The 19,279-nt window shown below is 34.1% G+C and overlaps 1 pseudogene; it reads right to left on the minus strand.

The window, feature by feature from the left end:
• Positions 1-6,949: 6,949 nt before the first annotated feature.
• On the minus strand, positions 6,950-9,285 carry LOC115966488 (annotated as a pseudogene).
• Positions 9,286-19,279: the final 9,994 nt, after the last annotated feature.

Below are 19,279 nucleotides of genomic sequence, written 5' to 3' on the forward strand. Positions count from 1 at the left end.
TCTTGAAGAAGAAAAGTGTGCTAGTAAGAAGAAGAGATGATATAAAAGGTATTTAGAATGTCCTGTGAGTTACCATCAAAAGCAAAAGAGAAAAGCGCTTCAAGTTTTGGCCTCGTCCCCTCCAGTTGCTCCATTAGAAGCAACCTCAGGATCAGCAATATTGTCCTCTGGAGCATTCTCTTCGGGAGCAGCAGTAGCTTGGGTGGCCTTGTCAACCTCCATCTCCTTGTCCACTTCCTCAAAGTCCAAATCGTCCATGTTTACTCCTGAGGGATGCTTGACCAAATACCACTTGAGGAGTTTGAAGCCTTTGTAATACCAACTAAAGAGCATGGTGTTGTACTCTTCAGTCAATTGAAAAGCTTGAACAGCCTTGGCAGCCATGGATTTAACCTTCTGGTTCGCAGCCTGAAACTATTTGTCTTTTTTCACCATCAGCTGCTTCTCGACCTTAAGCTTGTTAGCCAAAGCCTTGGCCTTCTCCTTGGCTAAGTTGGCTTTGTCCATGGCAGTAATGAGATCCCTCCTCAACTTCGTGTTCTTAGCCTCCAGAGCCTTTACCTTGGACCCTGCCACCACTGCCTTCTCCTCATGACTCAGGTACTTATAAGTTGAGTGGATTATCTCTCCCAGCATTTGAAAATCATAAGAAGAGAAGAGTTATAAGCATCAAGAACCATCCCACTTCATAAGTTACACAACCAAATGAAAAGAAGCCTCACCTGGACAAGCTTGTGAATATGGCGGTTCACAACCTCGTGAAAAGGGACGCTAGAAAGCACCTTGAGGTCCTCGGTAATGACTGCAGAATGGGCCCTCGCCAAGGCAAGGCCAATATCATCCCAAACGTTGGACGTCTGGGAGGCTACCTTCTCCTTCCCTTTTGCCAACATCCTCTACCTCTTTGGATGAGGACTAAGCTCTTCTAATGAAGTGGTAGGAGAGACCGTCTTCGTGGCCCCGGGGACGGAGGTGGCCGAAGTAATCGGGGTCCCCTTCTCAACAACCTGCACCACCTTCTTCCCCAGGTTGGAAAGAGGCTCATTCTTAGGAGGAGGGCTTCGGACCAAGGAAATGACGACCTAAAGTTTGAGGATCGACAAGGTCGTCAAAATCGTCAATTGTTTTCGCATACTCAGTGGCTGCCTGGACACACTCCTTATATCTACTCTTGAGCTTGGGGCACTCCTTAACTGCAAATACACAACAAGCAAAGGTTAATGACGAATCAAATTGAAAAGAGAAAGAACTGTTAAGAAATAAGCAAAGGACGACGCACCTAGCCTTAGGGACCACCACCAACGAAGCAATATAAGAACCTCACCCTATAAGTCTTCAGAAAGAGTCTCCCATCCATCTCTAGACACGAAGAAGTATCTGGATTTCCAATACCAAAAAGACAAAGGAAGATCGATGATAATCTTCGCCTTCTTAACCTAAGGCACAAGCTTGTAGTACCTATACTCCTTAGACTCCTTTAAACGATATAGGTGAACAAAGTCGTCTAACTTGATCATGTTACCTTCAGTGATGATCATCCAAATCTCCATACAACTAATCACTATCCTTCATAAGTTTGACATAAGTTGCCCTGGAGCAATGTTGAAGTGGTTCAAGAGTTCCATGATGAACGGAGGGACAGGGAATCTAAGGCCACACTAGAAAGCAGCATCATAGAAGCACACTTCCTTAGGCGAAAAAGTATAAGCCTTTTCCCCTTCATGAGGAATTCGATTCCTAACCTCCTCAGGGAATTGAAATCTATCCCTAAACCTAAAAAGGGTATCAGCGTCTAAGGCACACTCCTCCTTAAGGGCGTGGAAAGGCCTATTCTCCTTCTGTCTAGACGATGAAAGGCCAAATGTAGCGGTATCTCCCTCCACCTCGATGGGGTCATCACTAGATGACAACCCCATCTCAAGCTTACTAGACCTCACCTCAGATATCCCTTCTCTTTCACCTACCATCTCCCTAAACCAATTCAAAGACTAATGTAGCAAAGGATACAAATCAGCTAACATAAAACCTAAACCACTATTCCTAGACACAAAACCTTCAATTGGGGGGCAACGAGCACTGGAAGAACCAAAAGATGCTCCTAAGCAAGCAAAAAAGAAAGAAATAGATGGATAAAGCTTTCTAATCTTAGAATTTTGGACCATGAAATTAGTACATAGTCTTAAGTTGAAAAAGAAACGTAGAAAAAACTTCGCTGTAAAAAGGAAAGGTAAAAGAAAGAGAAATCATACCTCCAAAATGGTAAAACCAAGCTTAGAAAGGAAAAAGTTGCTAGAGTTCAAGGAGCTTGGAGAGGAAGAGTTCAGAGCAACAATGGTGAGAGAGAGAAAGATAAAAAGTAGAGAAGGAGAGGAACAACTAAGTAGTTTAAAAGCTAGGCTTGGAAAAGTGAAAATCTGCAGGAAACCCAAAAGTCCCTTGAATAAAATGTTGCTATCCGCCACTCAGAGTGCACCACGTGGCCACGACACGTATGGTGCTACCACTTTGCATTAAATGTAGACACAACAAAAATCTCAAGAGTCACATCTGAACAAATAACCTTTCATATTCTCAAGATCGTCATCACACGCAAGGACGATCTCAGAATAGGGGGGCTACTGATAGATCGAGTAATTACTCTCGTCCTGAAGAGCCAACCTGGATGAGGATAGAGCACCATAAAAACATCTATTCAATGCCCCGACGGTTACATATCAGTGATGAGATTGTTGGAACCTCCATTAAGGCTGAATTAAGTAGGCTTGAGGCATTACCAAAAAGCTTTCAAGTCACCATTTAAGAAGGACAACGGCTAGTAAGAAGAGCCTATTTATAGGACCTACCAAGTCCCAGACAAGGTAGATACACACTAATCATTTTTTACTCATGTTACCAAATTCTCTCTATTTTTTGAGCTCCATTTTTTGACTTTATCATCGGAGACTTCATGGCCAGCACCACACCGATGACCACCTAAGAGGATTTCCCTTTTTCACTCACACCTGGTTGAGCTCATATTAGAAACCCTTTGGACGAACCCAACTATTGACGATCTTAGCATCATCAATATATATAAGATATATTTATATTAAAAAAAAAAATTGGGGGCATTGCCTCCAAAGTCAATGACTAGCTACGTCCCTGGTCTCAACTTATGTATTTATCGTTTACTTGAATATTACTGCAAACGTGAAATTATAGCTTGAGTTATTTTGTGTCGTGGAACCTATTATCGTCTCTATGTCTTTGTGTAGCCACGCAAAAGACATGCACAAAAAAAGAAGAAAAATGCTTGAAAAACATAGTGTCGGTGGGTGACTCTCAGAACATTTTGGGAGGTGAAAGAGGAACTTGGTTTAAAAATAGAGCAGTTGGCTTAAACCTTAATGGATGCCTCTTGTCTTGTCCTTCAATCACTAACATGAATGAAAGAGCTTATGCGTTTATATGTACTGGAATTTACAACTGAACTGAAGCACCTACTCTGAAGTCTGAACCTTCCTGAATGGAATTTTTTTTTTTTTTTGGTTGGGGGGGGGGCTAATTAATTGCCTTCTCACAATATTTTCTTTTCAGCTTATAAACTTGAATATTCCTACCACTCAGAACCTCATAAAAATCAAGGTTTGCCTCAACATTAATGTTGGAAAAGAAAGGAAAACTATAACCTAATTTTCATCATAGGAGTCAGAACAACTAGATCAAGTTAACGACCAAAAAAAAAAAAAAACCAAACACATTGGTAATAACATTCCTTATGAGTTCCAGTCTCTTTTTTATTTTTTCAAATGTTAAGTCATTAATTCACTCTCTTGAATTTCTTTTTCATCCACCTTTAATTAGTATCTTGCATTAATCACAACCATAAAGCTTTATAACGATATAGTCGGTTGTTGTATACTTGTATGTCTTTTTCTGACCTCTAGAAGTACGTGAACAACACTTGTGGCAAGAAAATTGTGGTCGATATGGAACTTGGAAGAGGATTTTTTTTTTTTTTTTTTTTTTTTTTTGAGACTAAAATCAAAATGAACAAACATATAACCGAGTCAGCTCCTCCCCTTTTCTCTTCCATATTTGAGATAAGAGTCATTATTTTCTCTTTTCTGATTTTATCTTAATGATATAAGTGAAGATGTTTTACCTAAATCCATATTAATTTAAGTTATCACTGGATTTTGGATGCATCGACTTTTATATCTTTATTTTTGAGATGCAAGTAAGTGATTTGTCTTGGTCATATATATCTTCTCATTTTATCCAAAGTAACAAGGAATTGGTGTGATTTCTATTTTGCATATGTGCTTAATGACTTATTAATGATCAATTCTCATGTGTTTTATATTTTTGAAAGCAAAGAGTTCGATTAAACACTTGGCTTCATTTATTGATTAATAGTGGTTTTAGGATTTTTTTTTTCTAAGGGGGCCAGTAAAAAAATGAATCTTAGGTTAGAGATATATAAATTTTACAGTCTATGTGGTTTTCTTATTACAATTTTTTCTATAGCATGTACTAGCAAGAGAATAAAAAATAAACTACAAGTTCATTAAACATATTGTTTCCTAACACAATGAATATGCTGATTATTGTTACTAAAAATTAAATTAATTATATTGGTTTAGGACAATTATATGTTTACATTGTACTATCAATGTAAGATTTACATTGCAGATTAAATTAATGTGTACAATGTTATACGTATTTGTTTAGAGGCAATGTAAATCTTACATTGAAAATACAATGTAAATTAAGAATTCTTCATTAGTTTATTTCAAATTTGTTAAGTTTTAAATGAATTTTTTCTAAGTTTTGAGAGGAACAAATTTCTACTTTTATTGTTAGGCTTACTATTTTTTATCTCCCAGATTTTAGATAAAATTGATTTGTTGTTAGAATTTTTATTTTGTGTTTAAAAGACCAAAATATTATTTAGAGGATCATAGAATTTAAGCTTATTCCAGCTAGGTTTAAAAAACAAAATTTAATGAGAGGGTGTTAAAATTTTTATTTTATGAGGGTAAAATAAAAGTAAATAAATAAATTATATATTATAAAAAAATAAAAAATAAAAACAATTGCCAGTTCAGGGGTTCATTTGAACCCGTAGACTATATATACATAGCTCTGCCCATCCAATCATATCGATCGATCTCTAAGTGTCAATGTAATATTTTACGTTATTGTGAATCCTTAGTGCGGTGGTCATTTCACAAGAATTAGTGCTTGTAGGGTACGGAAGGAAAAGGCAAAAGTGTCATTTGAACTCCTAGACTATATATACATAGCTCTGCCCATCCAATCATATCGATCAATCTCTAAGTGTCAATGTAATGTGCTACGCTATTGTGAATCTTTGGTACAATGGTCACTTCACAAGTATAAGTGCTTATAGGGTGTGGGAGGTAAAGGCAAAAGTTTTAGTCTCTAGAAGTGAGTTTCACACCAAGGAAGAGGAAATCCTACTGTATGGCCGGTATGACCGTTATGTACCATACCAATACATGCACCGATACTGAAACTCCAACGTTTCGTACTAGTTTAAATACCGGCCGAAAAAAAAAAAAAAAAAAAAAAAAAAAAAAAAAAAAAAAAAAAAGATTTTGTTGTAATTTTTGAATTTTTGTAAGGGCAGAGTGATAACTTATTTGTTTTTTTAGTATGAAATGAACAATTAAGCTTTCTATTTTTTATATTGTATTTTTTTTTCTATTTCTTTTAGTTGATGCGAAAGTCTAAAACCATAAATAATTTGTTCTTAATTGAGGTAATATTTTATGGTAAACTTTTATTTTATATATATATATATATATATATATATATATATATATAAAATAACAGTAAACCCAAAACGGTATACTGGTATTGATCGGTACTGAAATATATCATTCCATTGGTCAAACCAGTATAATCTCCGATATGAGATTGACTCTCTTGCTTCATACACATATACACTTAGTTTAAACTAAAGTAAAATTTTATCTATTTCAAAAATAAATGTATAGTGCTATGGATACATTACATTTCTAATTAAATTTGGAAAGTGATGTTATCAATGCTCCATGATTCACTTCGCCATCAATGAATTTTGTACTTGTTAATTAGGTAGGTAGTCAACTTTCCAATTTTCATGACCAGATTCACATGTTTAGATCATTAACAATTTTTTTTTTTTTTTTTGAAATCACATGCTTAATGTTAAAAAGATTACAAAAAACAATGAAATGTTGTGAACATAGCTTTCAGTGACCGAATCATATTAATTTCTTCAATTATTCCTTTTCATCTACTTTTTTTTCCCCGATATTTCATTAGTATATCAAAGCAATGATGTTGAGTTGAATCTTGTCTCTGTTCTACCTCCTACTCAAAAATTAAAAATGTCATATTTTAGGCCTTACTTAGTACGGAGAGTTTAAATCCATAGTGAATAAAATAACTTTTTTTAATCACCTTAGGTTTTTGGGATTTTCAATGTCTACAATTAAAAGAAATAATCTTTATTTTTTCTAAATGGCATATTCAAATTCAGAGATTAAATATAAACTAAATAAAAACAAGTTTAAAATTGCCAAAAAAAAAAAAAAAAGAAGAGAAATATTATTATGTAGAAGAGACAGTGCATTGTCGCATTGAATCATTTGTTCATTGTTAGAACACATGCACAAGAAACATATATTAATGCGGATTAACAAAGCAGAGTTCTACAAAATGGAACAGTACGAGAAAAGTAATGTAGAAATAATTCTCACACATTAATCACCTATTGAAACAATATTTATTCTGAAGTACCACCACTTAACTTGGAGTAATTTGGAGTAAAATTTTCACTCTAGACACTTAGACATTTATTTTATAATGACTTCGTAGGACAGTTTATCAAATCTTTATTTAAGGAACCAACTTAGTTATAATTTTGTGCTCATAATGAGCACTAGCATCAATATCTTCAAATTGGTACTGGATCAACAAGTATTGAGGTGATACCCTCTACCATCACTCCTCCAAGATGTGTGTATCCATCTTCATCCTTGTAGAGTAAATCCATAATTCGTGCAAGATTGACAACACGTGTAAGGAGAGGTACTGGCACTTCAGTAGGTCTAATACACTCTCTGTTTATATCCTTCCATGCATTCACGATTTGCTTTCAAAATTCATCATGTACCTCTTGCTTTGAGACACCATATTGCTTCATGTAACATTCGACGCCTGAGACAACGTGCCCTCTCTCTTGCTCAAACTGTAAAAAAGGGGGGTGTTTGGTAGATGTTTTCAAACAACAATTTTCAGTTTTTATACAACATTACACGTATTTTCACACATGTTTTCAAATAATAATTTTCAGTTTTTAAGTGCATTTACCAAACACCTCTTAAATTCCCAAAATATGTAATGAGTAAAAGAGTTAATATTGTACCGGAGGCCGTTTTGTTTTAATTAGAGAAATGAAATTTTTCGGTATTGGTTAATACCGATGAATCATTTCAGGATTATTGCTAATTATATATATATATATTATTTATATTTATATGTTTAGTAGTTAAAGTTCACATAATAATAATTTATTAAGAGCACTTAAATTTAAATTTATAAGCATATAATATTTCACTTATTGTTTATCTTTAGCTCACATATCAGCCTATTAATTAATAAAAATACTATAAAACTAGTGAGTGACAGTAGTTGAAAATTTGCAGGTGTATCTAATACCGTGTTATTTAAGACCTAACAATATATACACTATTATTTACCAGATTCAAAAACAAAATTTGAACCATGTCATCAATTCGTAGACGTGGATTTAATTCCTTGTAGTACTGAACTAGTCTCTCATATACATTGTTGAAGTCATCAATTCGTAGACGTGGATTTAATTCCTTGTAGTACTGAACTAGTCTCTCATATATATTGTTGAAGTAAAAATATTGGAAAAAGAAAGAAGATAGTTATTACGAGTGAATTTGTACATTCTCTATATTTTTTTTATAATTTTTGTACATACTGCATGTAGGAGGATCTTTTAATTGGACTAAAATTGTGATGCCCCAAATTGATTGGGTATTGATTAAGTATGTGTTGTGCAGGTGTGTGTTGAGTCCCATGTTAGACATATATTGGGTAGATTTGGGATTTATATTCATAACAAAAAAACTCAATTGTGATTAGACTAATAATAATAATAATAATAAGTGAAATTGAGAGAAATATTTATTCCAAATATGGATTCAATTTTGTGCCATATATCCTAAAATATTTATTCTTAAAGAGTTTTATTTTTAAATTTTAGAATTAAATGTGGAACCACATTATAAATATTCATTCAAGTGAATTATTAAGTACAAAAATTAAAGAGTCTAGAATAAATGAATCGAAAAAAAAGTGCTTCACAATAATTAAAAAAAATTAGACAATTTACATTTTATACCTAATAATATACTTACAAATTTTTTTAAAAAGTTAACAAAATATAAAAATGACTATCAATAGTATTTAAATTATATATATAAGTATTATAATATGCATCTTATAGTATATTTTTAAGTGTATTCATGTATATACATAGGATTACAAGCTACTTATATTAAAGTGTAGCACAAATGTGACTTAACGATTTTTCTCAATTTTTTTTTTAAAAATATAGAATAATCAACGTCCCTTGATTTTAGTCACAATGCTCAATAAGATCCACTAATAATATGTGTGCTATATAAAATTTGCTAAATGTACTTCATTGGAAACAATATCACCCATTAGCCTGTTTATGATTGATGCTGCTCTAACAATATTCTTCGGCTCCTTGATGACCCATTCCAATGCTTCCTTGGTCATGATATCTCCCATGCCAATAAAAGATATGGTGCTAAGCGTGAGATAACCACAAGATATTAGTGCATTACTCATATATTCCTCCACTGTGGGAATACATTTTTCTTTCAACCATACGGCTTCTTCAAAGTAGGCTTGAACAAGTTTTTTCATCTAGTTACATTAAAATATAAAATATTGATAGTTATAAAATGAGAATTAATGGGGGGAGAAAAATAGAGTGGTTTCAAGTGAATTAATAGTGTCTTACTGCAACTTTTGCGTAGTAAACACAGCATAATCTTCCATTCTTGCACATCTCTTCTTCAATTTCTTCAAAAACATCCAAGAGTACTTTATAACACAACTTCATGTATTTTGGGAGTTGGTCTATGCAACTTATATCCCACCTGAAATTTAAACGTTTGAATCATGTTTGCAATGTTGACTTATACCCCAAAATTTTAAAAATAGGGCAGGGCCAACGTCATGTATTTTGGGGTTTAAAGCAATAACTAAATTGATGTTTATATATATATATATATATATATATATATGTGTGTGTGTGTGTGTGTGTGTATCAATTAAGTAATAATTTTTTAATATAAAATTATTCTACTTGCTTGTTTAATTAGATGAAAAATTATGAATTAAATTGTTTTATTCAAGTTTTCTAAAATCTATTTTTAAATTAATAATATAGTTAAATCTCTAAATCTTTCTTAAAATGTTATATTTAATTGATTTTTTTCACAAAATTAATTTTTAAATTTGTCAACAACTACTATGAAACTCATGCTACATCACCCCCAACACTATGATTGGCTGAATGGGCTATGTCAAAAACAGTGAATGATGAACAATGTAATAAATATGGATTGTGTAAAAGCTTAAAGCTAAGCTAAACAAGAGTGATTGAATAAATTTATTTTATCAGGATAAAACATTGGTCTCTTTCTTTATCTCCTACCACTATCAAGGGTAAAACAAACACAAAGTAAAAGATCTCCTATATAAACAAGGGGGGAGAGGGTGAGAGAGAGAGAGAGAGAGAGAGAGAAATTTGAAGCTGAGCCAAACCTGAAAGGAACAAAAAAGAAGGTCCAATGTAGCTACAAAGAAGCTTAAATTACTTTTTATATTTTAAATGGAGAGTGGCAAAATTTCCAGCAATATGTACCCAAAAAAAATGAGGTTTGAGATTTTTTATTTTATTTTTTATTTTTTACTTTGCAGATTTTTTTTTTTTTTTTTTTTTTTTTTTTTTTTTTTTGTTGTTGAGAGAGAAAGAGAGAGATTTTCTAACTTCTGTGTGTGGAACACTATGAATTCTATACTCTAAAACTTTTACATGAATAAAACCAACAGTCAGTTATACACTAAAAGAAGATAATTTTTTTTTATAAAAGTGGTAATAATTTTAGCATTTTAATTTTTAAAGACATTATTTTTGACTCACTTGGAAGAGAATTGTATATTTTTATTGATTGAAGTTAGTTGATGCCCATTTTTGCAAATCCATATCCAAAAGCCCATGAGGAAAAAAGCCCAATGAAAAAGCAAGGCCCAAAGGCCCACCAAGAAGACCAAAGAGCAAGCAAGGTCCAAAGAAAGAAATGCAAGGGAAAGCAATCTATAGCAAAATGCAAATCTGCCGTAGAATATAGATCTGCTGCAGAATACAGATCTTCCGCATAATACAGATCCGCCTGTGAGAGACCGCACTCCCAGCCCCTTTTTATGGGTTGTTGGGCCAAACCCACGTAAATGGGTGGAGTCGTGTTATTGCCTCTCAAAATAAAGATTCGACTAGTTATATTTTTCCCTTTAGATCAAGGGTTTTACAATGGAGTCGCCACTTATTTAATTATTGAAAAAATAAGAAAACCATGAATGAAAAGTTCCTCATTTTATTAATCTGTAATTCAATTTACATTGATCATAGGAAAATTACATGGTTTTGGTCTTAGATACAATCTAAGATAAAAGTACATAGCTTTATTTCCTAGTTACAATCTAAAAATCGAAAATTACATGGATAAGCATTTGATCTACTAGCCCTTGATCTAAGCTCGGAGGCTATGTTACAAGGTGGGAAGATGTTAGGCATCCGCCTTGCCCGGTGAAACCGGTCTTCTAGACTATGGTGGCCAACATTCATATCACATCATCCAATATGTCAATCAATTTGTATGTTAAATTTAATGTGTGTGCATGTGATAAACCCTAATTCAATTTATTAAGCATGTCATTTGGATTGAAAAATAAAATCTAGTGAATGGATAGTGATAACCTAGATTCAAGGATTTGAAAGAATTACTAAACAAACATGTTTTTCATATTTTTGATGTGGATTTAAGATTAAATCTAGTGATATGCATGAACATGTAATGAACAACTAAGTACATGTGAAGAACACATAAAAACAATTAAGAACATTCAAACATATTCAAGAGAATTATCATGCTTTAATCTTAAATTCTCATCATGGCAATATAAGCAAATAGTTAGGGAAGGAATTATACCTTCATGCAAGATCCATATGATGAAGGAGGGGATTCTTGATGGAGGTCCTAAGGTGGAGGAAAATAAGAGCTAGGAGAGGGAGAGTGAGTCTCACTCAATACCTTGAATCTCAGGAAGACCAAGATATGACAAGACTACTCAACTTCACTAGAACTCAAGAGAAGAGAATAGAGGGGGATTTTTTGTGTCCTGCAATGAAGGAGAGGGGGAGTTTATATAGTAGTGGTGGAGGAAATATGAATGGAAGGCCATTTAATGAGGGTTGATAAGGAATCATGAACCTAGATCTCATTTTAGCCTTTGGGCAAATCTGGTGCATTAAATGTGGAGATTTGTGGGAGTGAGGAGCAAGCCAAAATTCGGTTTTCCCGTAGTTGCTGTAACAGTCTATAGAGCCAATTTTGAAAAATCATATCTGCCTCAGTTCTATTGTCTCATTCTTGTGCTCAAATTGAAGCCCTGGATGTCTAGTTTCTGGGAAAAATAACTTCATTCACAGATTCAAAATATGCTGAGAGATATCGATAAAATGGTGAGCAGAGGTCATTTGTTAGAAAATGGTTTCAGCATAATTAACATTAATAGATCCCAAATTGGCTCCCAATTAACATTAAATGGCTTCAATCACTCCCATTTCAGACTTAATTGGTTCTAGATTTACTCTAATTAAAAGATAATTGCACAAATTACTCATTGAATAATTAATGTTTAACTATCTAGTTAATTAGGTGTGTGCAACCCTACCATAAAATGTAGTCCTAACCAATCAAATTATGACACATCATCAATCTTAAACTGATTATACTTATAACCAATTGAAATCAATTATTCATAATCACATATAGTTGGACTCAATTTGTGATAGTGCATCTCAGCCATTAAAACTTGATTTGATGATAACTTTCAATCTAATGGTCCGATTAGGGCTTATGACCAGTCAATTTGATCGTTACAACATCAAGATCATTTTGGTAAAATGAGATTAAGGATATAATGACCAGAATCAAGATGCATATTTTCAATGTGAAATTACCTTTTTACCCTCCATATGAGGTTAAATACGGGTTGCAAAATAGGGTGTCAATAGAATGCCCCTCATTGGCAGAGCTTGAAAAGTGAATGCCAATGTATAAAAGAGACACCTAACTTTGCAATCAGTATTTAACCATGGTGAATGTATGATACATGTAAATAAAAATGCAGACAGTCATGTTCTGGATCAAATTGTGGACCGAATCTCGAGGGAGATTGCCTACGTACCTCTTAGTGGGAGGATCAGGTCTAAACGTAGTTCATGCATGTAGCCCCCACCATCTTTTTTTTTTTTTTTTTTTTTTTTTTTTGGAAAAAAAATGAGTACAAGACATACTTACCAGTGGTTTGATGGATTTGAAGTTTTGAACGTGCTTCCCAGAGGTCCGTGGATTTGAAATTTGGACGTGCTTCCCAGAGGTCCAATGATTTGAATTTTGGACGTGCTTCCCAGAGGTCCGATGGATTGGAATCTTGGACGTGCTTCCTAGAGGTCCAAGGATTTGAATCTTGGACGTGCTTCCCAGAGGTCCGATTGGACGTGCTTCCCAGAGGTCCGATGGATTGAAGTTTTGGACGTGCTTCCCAGAGATCCAATGGTTTGAAGTTTGGACGTGCCTCCCAGAGGTCCATTGAAATTGAATTTTGGACGTGCTTTCTAGAGGTCCGATGTATTGAAGTTTGGATGTGCTTCCCAGAGGTCCAATGATTTGAATTTTGGACGTGCTTCCCAGAGGTCTGATGGAATTGAAATTTGGACGTGCTTCCCAGAGGTCCGATGGATTGGAATCTTCGACGTGCTTCCCAGAGGTCCAAGGATTTGAATTTTGGATGTGCTTCCCAAAGGTCCAATGGATTGAAGTTTGGACGTGCTTCCCAGAGGTCCAATGGATTGAAGTTTTGGACGTGCATCCTAGAGGTTCGATGGATTGAAGTTATGGATGTGCTTCCCAGAGGTCCAATGGTTTGAAGTTTGGACGTGCTTCCCAAAGGTCCATTGAAATTGAATTTTGGACATGCTTCTCAGAGGTCTGATGGATTGAAGTTTGGACGTGCTTCCCAGAGGTCCAATGATTTGAAAGGTATTATTCATATCGATGTGTGTGGGCCTTTTACCCTAATACCTGCAAAATAAATACTTTCAATTAGTAACAGAGTTATTCATTGAAAAGATTTTGGCTTACTTGGCGAATGCCCCTAGTTTGAGACATATTCCATGCTTCGATGAATGCTGAGGGTGGACAATTGACTTGATGTTGCACCACTGGAGAATATGGAAGAGGATGATAGCTTTCTGTTCCTGAAGAAGAATTTAATGAAGAATTTTTTTTTTTTTTTGAATTTGGAAATCTTGAATTTTTGAAGGAATTGAAAATTTTGATTTATGATTTTTTTTTTTTTTTTGGAAAAATTTGGAAATTTTGAATTTTTTCAAGGAATTGAAAATTTTGATTGATGTTTTTTTTTTTTTTTTTTTTTTTTGAAATATGAAGATTTGTTCATTATCAAAAAGAAGGTGAAGATGAAGATGGAGTAAAAGTGATGAAGATTTATTCATGATGATTTTTTTTTTTTTTTTTTTGAAAAACATATCCTTTGAATGAGAATAACTTTGGCTGGAAGTTGATGCAGATTGCTGGATAAGTCCTTGCTTAATTCCTGCAAAAAGATAATTTCAATTAGCAACGGATTTATTCATTGAAATGAATTGGAAGTACTTACCCAATGCCCCTAGTTTGGGGCATATTCCATGCTTAGATTGAAGTTGAATTCATTTGATGTTGTGACCATTGGGGAACATGAAAGAAGATCACAGCCCGTCATCATTGGTTCCTGCAAAAAGGCTTTCTTTCTCTAGCTTGTTAGAAACCAATTATCGTGAAAACTTGCATACAATATAAATAGGCCAATGTTCTAAGTTTAAACATGCTTAATGCAAAACAAATGAGTTTAGCCTAACATGCACCCAAACAATTTTGTCACATTATTTTGACTTTGTTCTCCAAGGTTGTTTAAGTGAAAGGGACCGGGCCTCTGCAAGGCTGCCTACGTACCTCTGTCACAGAGGATCAGGTCAAGACGTAGTTCAAGAGAACTGGATTTTGGAAAAGAATGATTTTTTTTTTTTTTTTAATTATGAATAAGAGGTGATCCTTTGAACAACCATTTTGGCAAATCAAAGTGTTTAAGAGTCAAACAAATCTCTTTGATTAGGAAGGATCAAGATCATTAAACTTATGTAATCAAATTTGCTTCATCCTTTTGAACATCGTCAGATTAAGTCTCCAAAGGCAATCAAGAAATGAAATGTGATAATATTTATGAATCACACTGTTGGGTGCAAACAAGGAGAGTGATCCAAGTTTGGAAGTTCTTTTGAGTCATTTTAAGGATTTGAGAATTTGATAAATTTTTTCTCGGGCATGTCATCTTGTAGGGTTTGACAATTTTAAGCATTTTTCCTTTTTAATTCAAGAGAAAATATTATTAGAGTTTAAGATGCGCCTACAATTAGCAAGACTTCAAGGAGGTCTTATTCATGGGTTGTAATGTAGGCCGGGTTTGGGTTATGAAATGAAAGATATAAAAGGCTTAAAATTCCCTATGATGTTTCCCCCAACTATGCATTACTCAAAAATCAAGTATTAGAAGAGTTTTCCCATTTCTTTTTTGTCATCTTCTCACCAGTCTTCATTGGTCACTTGTATCAACATTTGTTTTTATGCTCATTCATCTTGAATCAAACCTCTAGACTTTCATCTTGTTCTTTTTAGATTACATCTTCAAGTTTCCAATTTGCTAGGATTTTACCTTTTTTTTTTTCTTCTTCTTTGGCCCTAACTTTTGCCTAGACCGCCCTTTTGGGTTTTTAGCCTAGCGGACTTTTTTTCTTTTCTTTCCTTTTTGGCCCTAACTTTTGCCTAGACCGCCCTTTTGGGTTTTCTAGCTTTTTTTTTTTTTTTTTTTTTTTTTTTTTTTTTTTGGTCTTTCATCTCTTGATTGAATGAACTCTTGGGGAACTTTTGCTCTCCTTGTATTTCTCAGCTTAATGATTTTTGGTCATTTTGATGCACTCTCTAGACTTTCATCTTGTTCTTGCCTCAATGCATTTGCACATTTCTATGCTTGATGAAATCTCTTTTAGATGAATCTTGTATTCCTCTTGGTATGATGAATTTTAGGCTCTTCAAACTTGATGCACATTTTGTTTTCTCTCACATTGATAGAATTTCATTTCTCTTTCCTTGATTGAGTGAAAACTCCTTTTACTTTGATGATCTCTTATCTTTAGCTTAATGAATTCTCCACTTGTCTTTCATGTCTTCTAGGAGAGCTTTATCAATTAGCTTCAAAACTACAAGGTCGACTCCTCCTCAACATGAGATTTAAGCATGCATACTTTGAATTTTCCCACCCTAGGTTTAGATTTTAGTGGGTTCATGTGAAAAAGAGGCTAAGTGTTTAAAGGCTCAAATGGGCTAGCAATGGATAATGATCATTCTAGGTATTAAGGTATAATCTTGTTTTACCAAAGACGGCCTCCTATCCCTAGTAATGCTTGCTTGCAGGCACAGTGACTTGAGCTCTTTTAATAAATTCCTGTTAAAAGAAAAAGTATGAATGCTCTATTGGAGACACCAAAGTTTTCAAAAATTTTGAATGAATGCATGAACTTTTTGAATTTTCTCATGGATAGATTTTCTTTGATTGCCTTGTAAGACCATTTCTTCTTTTATTCAAAGTAATTTAGCAAAAGTGTTTACACGAATCAAATGAAATTAATCGTTTCTCAGTACAAGTTGATTGTTCAAGCCTTTAAACATCACAATTTAGAAAAAGTTTTGTCCAAGGGATCTTTATGTACCATTTTGAAAAGAAGACTTTAAAGAATCTTGAAATCTTTGAAAGAAAAAAATGGGCCTTTTCGAAAAAGTCACTAGGAAGTCCAATGCCCCTAGTTCAAAGAATTTTTTTTTAAAAAATAACTTAAGGGCTCAATGCCCCTAGTCCAAAGACTTTTTTTCATTTGAAAATTTTTCTCTTTTTTTTGGGAAAGATTTGGAAATCTTGATTTTTTTTTTTTTTTTGAATTTTTTTGTTTTAAATATATATACACAAACAAAGATCATTAGATGCTACATGAAATTTTTGAATTCAAAAAAACATAGAAATAAAACTTTAAGCTTAACCATGATGTTGCAAACCAAATGTGGAGTAAGGCAAAGTTGGGCCACTTGCTTCTTCTTAGTCCATTTAGGATGCTTGAGGCTTGGTGTGCTTGAACCTTGATTATGATGAAATGGCTTGGGCTTGCACTTGAAAGGCTTGAACCATATGATCATTTGGAATTTGCTTGGAATAGCTTGACCTTACACTTGGAAGGCATGTATCTTGTGAGTTTTTAGCCTTTGATGTTGCTCATGTCTATACACCTTTGATGAGCTCAAGTGTTGGGCTTTGACTAATTCAAGAAACAATTTTTGGTCTCTATACCAAGTAGAGTTCAATCATAGCCTTTGGGCTTGAGTTCATTCATAGCATACAAGGTTCAAACAATTATGATGGGCTCAAGCGTTAGACTTGGACTCATCATGGTTCAAACAATGGCCAAGCACATGCATAATGCAATACAATTAACATGGAACGACCTAAAGGTAGGTTCTATGGGTCATTACAATATGGGTAGAAGGTAGGTTAAAGGTCCCCACAAGCTAGGACATCGTACCTCCCAACTTGTGACGCTCGGAGCGCTGCGTTGGTCCGAACGGTACAGTTTGTCCCTATGAACCACCATGGCATAACCATGATGATCCTTGTCACGGTGGGTGGTAGGTTCACTGCTGGGTATGTGAGTCTCAGGAAGACCACAATCCACAGCTAATACTACCGGGCTTCTAGGCTAGCACACAAATAAAATGAATTTCATTCAAGCAAATGATGCATGACATGCAATATAATGACATATTAGACATATTATTTACAAAAAGTAATAAACAAACAATGACATGGTTAGCCACCATAGCCTAATTGAAGCTTAGCCCTCAATATCTCCAGTGAAGTCGCCGCCCCCAGCCCGTTTTTATGGGATGTTAGGCCAAACCCACGTGAATGGGTGGAGTCGTGTTATTGCCTCTCAAAATGGAAGTTCAACTAGTTATATTTTTTCCCTTTAGATCAAGGGTTTTACAATGGAGTCGCCACTTATTTAATTATTAAAAAAATAAGAAAACCATGAATGAAAAATTCCTCATTTTATTAATCTGTAATTCAATTTACATTGATCATAGGAAAATTACATGGTTTTGGTCCTAGATACAATCTAAGATAAAAGCACATGGCTTTGTTTCCTAGTTACAATCTAAAAATCGAAAATTACATGGATAAGCATTTGATCTACTAACCCTTGATCTAAGTTCGGAGGCTATGTTACAAGGTGGTAAGGTGTTAGGCACCCGCCTTGCCCGGTGAAACCGGTCTTCTAGACTATGGTGGCCAACATTCATATCACATCATCCAATATGTCAATCAATTTGTATGTTGAATTTAATGTGTGTGCATGTGATAAACCCTAATTCAATTTATTAAGCATGTTATTTGGATTGAAAAATAAAATCTAGTGAATGTGTGTGGATAGTGATAACCTAGATTCAAGGATTTGAAAGAATTACTAAACAAACATATTTTTCATATTTTTGATATGGATTTAAGATTAAATCTAGTGATATGCATGAACATGTGATGAGCAACTAAGAACATGTGAAGAACACATAAAAACAATTAAGAACATTCAAACATATTCAAGAGAATTATCATGCTTTAATCTTAAATTCTCATCATGGCAATATAAGCAAATAGTTAGGGAAGAAGATTATACCTTCATGCAAGATACATATGATGAATGAGGAGATTCTTGATGGAGGTCCTAAGGGTGGAGGAAAAGAAGAGCTAGGAGAGGGAGAGTGAGTCTCACTCAATACCTTGAGTCTCAGGAAGACCAAGATATGACAAGACTACTCAACTTCACTAGAACTCAAAAGAAGAGAAGAGAGGGGGATTTTTTGTGTCCTGCAATGAAGGAGATAGGGAGTTTATATAGTAGTGGTGGAGGAAATATGAATGGACGATCATTTAATAAGGGTTGACAAGGAATCATGAACCTAGACCTCATTTTAGCCTTTGGGGAAATCTGGTGCATTAAATGTGGAGATTTGTGGGAGTGAGGAGCAAGCCAAAATTCGGTTTTCCTGTAGCTGCTGTAACAGCCTATAGAGCCAATTTTGAAAAATCATATCTGCCTCAATTCTAATCAGAATTGTCTCATTCTTGTGCTCAAATTGAAGCCCTGGATGTCTAGTTTCTGGGAAAAATAACCTCATTCATAGATTCAAAATATGCTAAGAGATATCGATGAAATGGTTAGCAGAGGTCATTTGTTAGAAAATGGTTTCAGCACAATTAACATTAATAGGTCCCAAATTGGCTCCCAATTAATATTAAATGGCTTCAATCACTCCCATTTCAGACTTAATTGGTTCCAAATTTACTCTAATTAAAAGATAATTGCACAAATTACTCATTGAATAATTAATGTTTAACTATCTAGTTAATTAGTTGTGTACAACCCTACCATAAAATGTAGTCCTAACCAATCAAATTATGACACATCATCAATCTCAAACTGATTATACTTATAACCAATTGAAATCAATTGTTCATAATCATATATAGTTAGACTCAATTTGTGATAGTGCATCTCAGCCATTAAAACTTGATTTGATGATAACTTTCAATCTAATGGTCCGATTAGGGCTCATGACCTGTCAATTTGATCGTTACAACATCAAGATCATTTTGTTAAAATGAGATTAAGGATATAATGACCAGAATTAAGATGCATATTTTCAATGTGAAA

This window comes from Quercus lobata, chromosome 11, assembly GCF_001633185.2.
Source record: "Quercus lobata isolate SW786 chromosome 11, ValleyOak3.0 Primary Assembly, whole genome shotgun sequence".
Classification (NCBI taxonomy): domain Eukaryota; kingdom Viridiplantae; phylum Streptophyta; class Magnoliopsida; order Fagales; family Fagaceae; genus Quercus; species Quercus lobata.